Below are 6,479 nucleotides of genomic sequence, written 5' to 3'. Positions count from 1 at the left end.
AGAACCGACCACACCCAAAGAGTTGGTAAAATAGACTGACTAAATTAAGGAGAACATGGGCGTTCTTTGTACCCTGCTGAATCCTTCAGATCAGCTTGTAACCTGTTTACAGGACGGCCAACAGAACGAGAAATTTCTCACCTCATGGACTGGGCAGATGACGTCCTAAAGACTGTATTCTGGTACGGACTGGATGATCATCTGCACCAGCAAGCCCCAGCAGCAGCGATCCCAGGCACGTTCGAACAATACCTGGATCATGTGCTTTGGTTGAGCGGTTCAGCCTTCACCATGGGTGAGGCTGATTCTGACATCACTGTTCAACCACCGTCACCAGCCATCTTCATCGCCACACATCCTATCTTCATCCAGAGTCTTGTCCCGTCGAGATCACCCTTACAGAGTCCCCTGTTCCTATCCTCATCCAGAGTCCTGAGGAAGTAGATTTAATAGACTTCGAAACCGATATACCCTGTCTTTTTATCTGTCTGCCCGGAACTATCCATCAGTCATGCCTGCCGAGCCTGAGTTTCTTCACGTCAGTCATGCCTGCCAAGCTGGAGACCGTTCCTGTGTCATGCCTGCAGAGCCAGAGACCATTCCCATCATGCCTGCCGAGCCTGTGTCTCCGGCCAAGATGGCCGCTGCCACGCTTTAGTCAGTTCCTGAGCCTGAATCCCAACCCTCTCCTGCCCCCCCTCATCATCCAACCGTCATCCTCATCTGCCTCCTATCAGCCCCATCACTCGCCCTCTACACGCTAGTGATATGGTGGGCTCGCTGAGGGGCTTCCAGTCCTCAGCCCCATCTTGGACTGTGGATGCCTGGAATCCTACTCCAGCCACCACGTCCAGGATTCCACATCGGCCCATCAATCCACTAGTTCACCCTTGGCTTCTACCTCCATCTCCACCGTTGCCCATCAGTTCACTAGTTCCACCAGGCTCCCTCGTCCCCCCGGGTCCGCCTTGGTTGCTCATCCAACTTCCATCACCTCTGAACTGCACTCCTCTGTCTTCACCTTGTCCCTTCGTTCCCCCGGCTCTATTGGACTCCTCACTCCCTTCTGCTCCTCCTTGGTCATCAGTCCCTCTGTCTCCACCGTGCCCTTTTTTGTCCCCCAGTCTTCCTGTTGGATACACCTCCCTTCTGCCTGGACCCTCTTCTCCCAGTAATCCACCGACCTTCGCTCACTCCTGTTGCCAGCCCTCCATCTGCTGCTCCTCCTCCCAAACCCCAACCTCCCCACCTTCATCTCTTTTGTTACTGCGCGAGGCCGCGCCTTCCAGGAGGGGGCGTACTGTCACTGTGATGCCTGTCTTGGACTTTGTTTTGCCTTCTGTGTTTGTGCACCATGTGTTTTCTTGTTAATCAGTTTCACCTGTCATCTTCATCAGTCTCCTCATTTGTCAGTGTATATAGTCTCCCTAGTTTCAGTTCTTCCTTGTCGGTTCTATGTCTTTACGGCTTGCTATGTTTGTTACGTGTCTTGTTCATAAAGTTTAATCGTTATCCGTCTTCGTCTTCCTGAACGAGCCTCACGCAGCCCAAGCATGACAATGTCATGCAAATGCAATACTCGATCACTAAAACACATACCAAACATAATTGTTGAGAAAACAGACCCTTTTAATCAGATGGATATTACTGTTTTACTGTATATCAAATAAATGCAGCCTTGGTGTAAGAGACTTCTTTCAGAAACATTAAAAAAAATCTTACCTACCCCAATCAAAATTGCCTTGACTGCTTTTTGCAATGCAGTCTTGATTTGTATCAGCTGCAAAAAATACATGCAATACCACCCCCATGTTTTCACACTTGAGTCTTAAAAATAACCAAATTAAGACCCATTTAAGTGATATTATATTATACATTTACAGTACATATTGCTCTAATCTGTAGTGTAAACTGTAACAGTCCAAAATATTAAAGTATACTCACACCAAACGAGATTTTCCCAGTTCTGATTGCTTTAAAGGGATCTGAGATCATTTTGAGCAGTCACATATAAAAATCAGTCTTCCTTCAGTCTGCTCTCAGATCACTGAAACAAGCCAGCATTTGCTGCTTACCCAGCAAACACAGAACGTTGGCACAACGTACCTGACCTTCTAACAATGTTTTAACAACATGGCCAAAAGGTTGCTATAACTACGTTGTGTGGTGAAGGTTGTTACAGCATTGTCACAATGTTGACATTAAACCACCGTTCAGGGCCATTGCTTAAAGCAGGGCTCAGTAGTTTCGGGATTTCTTCTCTGTATTCTTGCTTTTTGCTCGCAGGTTTCTCTCTAGAGCTCCCCCCACAGCTTCGGAATAGATATTTGACAACACTGTTGTAAAAACTCGTTGGCGATTCTCAGACACCAGAGGCTGGTAGATCAACGACATCAAAGCAGATGGGACATTCTTAAAAACGTCTTCTTCATTCGGGTTCGAACAGCGTGAGGGAGCGCAATAATGACAGAATTTTAGCAGATTTATTTTGGCCGTAAAGCAATTGTTTACATCGCGAGACCTGATATCACGCGATACTTCCTGACGCGGCGGCCGGCGACCCGGCGACTCATTCTTCACCAAGCAAGGATACGTGAGTATTGCATTTAATTTAGCCTACCTCAGCTAAATAAGATACGTAATTATTCAAACACAACCTACAACTTCATTTTCAACAACATTGTCACCATTATGTTCAGTTATATTCAGTTCATAGACTTTTAGTTTGTTTTCATTCCTCACATGTGTTTCCGTGTCTATGTTTTCTGCCACTGATCTGTCACCATGGACACTAATCACTTTCATTACAGCTGCTGGTCATTTATGTTAATCGTCACTGTGTATTTAAGTTCCTGCCTGTGTTCTGTCTAGTGTCTGGTATTGTTTGTGCGTTGCACGCTGTCTTGCCTGTTGGTTGAATTCTGAGTTAAACATTAAACAAACTTGTGGGGGATATCTATAGGCTTATCTAGCATAAAAAAATAAAATAAAAAGGTCAGAACGTCGTCTCTCAGTTGCTGAATGTCGCGCAACAACGTTGCTACAGCCCTGTTGCGTCTTACAATTCTACGTTGTTACAATGTTGCGAGCATGTAGACTGCGACATTGCCATAGCAGAAATGCAACATGCCACAGACGTTGACACAACGTAAATGTGTTTGCTGGGTACTTTTTGGAACATCATGAACACTGTGTAGTTATAGGCAGCTCACTGTCTGGAACAGAGCCAATGCGTAGGTTGAGCAGCCATGGATTTCCAGCACAGACAGGACTCTTGCTTAAAAACACTTGCTATAGTCCTCTTTTGAGTGATGACATTTCTGCAGTGATTCAGAGTGACATTAATTAAGTCAATGCATTAAAGTTAAGAAAGAATGAAGATAGATAGCAAATGAACATCACCTTGCCACAACACTTAACACATACAGAAACACTGTAAGACAATATGACTGAGATTACTATTATTTTTTTAGTAAAGTGATTGCATGGTGAGCGATGTGTCATTACACAGTATGAACAATTTATGATTCACCTAAAACTGCAGAATTAAAGTGGAACTATCTGAGGAAAACAGTCAAAAACACACAGCATATTTTTGCTCTCTCGCTTCAATAGAACAAGCCTTTGAGATAAAAGTGCAAATTAGGTTTTATTCCGTCTCTTTTTTTTATCCCACAAGAAGTTTCACAGATGAAAATGAATTCACTGAATCAAATGCTTGAAGCATCAAAACTATTACTGATAAGTCACTGAATATTAATAATCTAATTTTGAAGTTCAGATTTAATTAAAACAGGTACTGGCCCTGATAAAACCTGCTTGAGCCAGAGAATTTGGTTTAATTAAAGTAATAGTTCATTCAATAATAAAATTCTGTCTTTATTTACTCAACCTCAGGCCGTTCCAAACCCATACGTCTTTTTTCTTTGGAACATAAAATGAGCATTTTGACGAATCTTTACTCAGATGTTTCCATACCATTGTGAAAAAGAAGTGTGCACTTGTAGTGTATTTCAAATTTTATATTTTATAAGTATATTTTTAACAAACTTGAAGGTAATACAAAATTAATGAAACAAAGGCCACTTAAGTGAATGTAAAGAGAATACACTTTAATGACAGATTTTACAAAGTGCACTTGGTAATAATGCCAAATTATTAAAGGGGTCATATATGGGGCGCCGTTTGTAAAGCGGCTCACGCTGAAAATAACAGCAACATTTTGTCACATTTAGCTTCAAACAATGTTTAAAAAACTGGTATGAATTTTTGACGGTCACTTTTTACCACATTTACAACAATATTTGTCAACTTAGAGATATTTTAAATAGTTAAATCTAAATATTAAATGTTACACCTAAATGTTAAATGTTAAATCTAAATGCTAAATCTAAATCTAAATGTTAAATCTAAATCTAAATCTAAATCTAAATGTTAAATATAAATCTAAATCTAAATGTTAAATATAAATATTAAATCTAAATCTAAATGTTAAATCTAAATGTTAAATCTAAATATTAAATCTAAATCTAAATGTTAAATCTAAATGTTAAATCTAAATCTAAACGTTAAATCTAAATGTTAAATCTAAATCTAAATGTTGAATCTAAATCTAAATGTTAAATCTAAATCTAAATGTTGAATCTAAATGTTTCGAGTGAAACTAAATATTTAACTAATATGCAAATTCAAAATGCCAGTAACCGGAAGTGCCAAAATAAAAGCTCGAGGAGGTCAGTGTGTGTTTATAGTGGTTTATAGCATGGTTTATAGTGTCAAATAACGAATAAAAAACATCTCATCCGAGGAAATGGACTTTTGGACATGGATTATCGTGATAATAACTACCTAAAATAATAAACACGTTTGGAGAAACTGTATTTGAAGAGTAGGCTAGTCACTTTTATGAAAAGTGCGGGACTTATGACCTGTAGCCATAATAGCCACGAGGGGGCTCACTTTGACTGAATATCATGTCATCACTCTGTCATCACTCTCATCACGAAACTCTACAGTTTCTCCAAACGTGTTTATTATTTTAGGTAGTTATTATCATTATATTATAGTTATTATTATGAGATAGTTTTTATTCATTATTTGACACTATAAACCATGCTATAAACACACACTGACCTCCTCAAGCTTTTATTTTGGCACTTCCGGTTACCGGCATTTGGAATTTGCATATTAGTTAAATATTTAGTTTCACCCGAAACATTTAGATTCAACATTTATATTTAACATTTAGATTTATATTTAACATTTAGATTTATATTTAACATTTATATTTAACATTTATATTTATATTTAGATTTAACATTTAGATTTAGATTTAACATTTAGATTTAGATTTAGCATTTAGATTTATGTGTTTGTATGTAAAAAAATGTAGTGTTTTTTTTTAAATCTTCTTTTATGTTTCCTCCCATCTCAAATCAAGCTGTTCGATTTTGTGACGTCACAAAATCGACACCCCTCCCACGATGGTTGATTGACAGCAGCGTTTCAACACAGACCCGCCCTCGCGCCCTCGTGAGCGAGCTGTCAATCATAGCACGCGCCGACGCGCGTTCATTGTTGATAGCTGGAGCACTGAGTAGAATGGCGTCGGTCTAAGAGATTTGCTGCGTTCGAAACCGCATACTTCCCTACTATTTAGTATGGGAAAAAGTATGTACGAATCCAAAAGAGTAGGCGAGAATTACCTGGGTGACGTACTAATTATCGCGAGATTCGGACTTAAGTGCGTTCGAATCATAGACTGTAAAAAATATGGACAAAGCGTCTGTGACGTCACCCATAGACTTTCTGAAGAACGGGTTTGAAGCCGTTTATGGGGGGTATGGGCGGCGCCATCTTGGAAAATCTTGGGAAATCCTAACCCCGCCCACCTTCTGACGCAGCGCGCGTCACTCAGCTCGCTCTGCTACTCCGGTTATCTCTGTGTATATTTTAGGCAACGAAATATGTTATAAAACACCATACTAACTCTTTTCGTTTTCATTTAAAGAAATCTTAAACATTATAGCCACACAAATGTGGTTCAGGCAACGCGTATTGATTATATTCACTGCACATAACGTTTGCCTATTTATAAAAAAAAACAAAATATAAAACACAAACCTGCCTCTTTTCGTTTTAAATATAATATCAAAATATTAAACATTTTAATATGGTCCAGGCAATATGTGCGTTTGTACTAAACAACAGATGTTGCAGTAAACAACATTACAGATCATATTCGTTGTATTAAAATTTAAAATGACAAAACTCAACCCAGTCTCTTTTTGTTAAATTTCACTTTTATCAATATTAGCCATTATAAAAGTAAAAGGTAAAGTTACAAGAAGCTATACAAATAAAGCAAACAATTCAGTCAAACATACAAAGTCAGCACTCTAGTCTAACCATACAACGGTAAAGTTAAATAGCTTATAAAGTTATGAAACTTCCCCTCAGCCAAAACGATTGGCCAGGGA

This window comes from Abramis brama, assembly GCF_963993115.1.
Source record: "Abramis brama genome assembly, chromosome: 9".
NCBI classification, from domain to species: Eukaryota; Metazoa; Chordata; class Actinopteri; order Cypriniformes; family Leuciscidae; genus Abramis; species Abramis brama.
The sequence above is the reverse complement of the archived record's forward strand: the minus strand, read 5'-3'. Positions refer to the sequence as shown.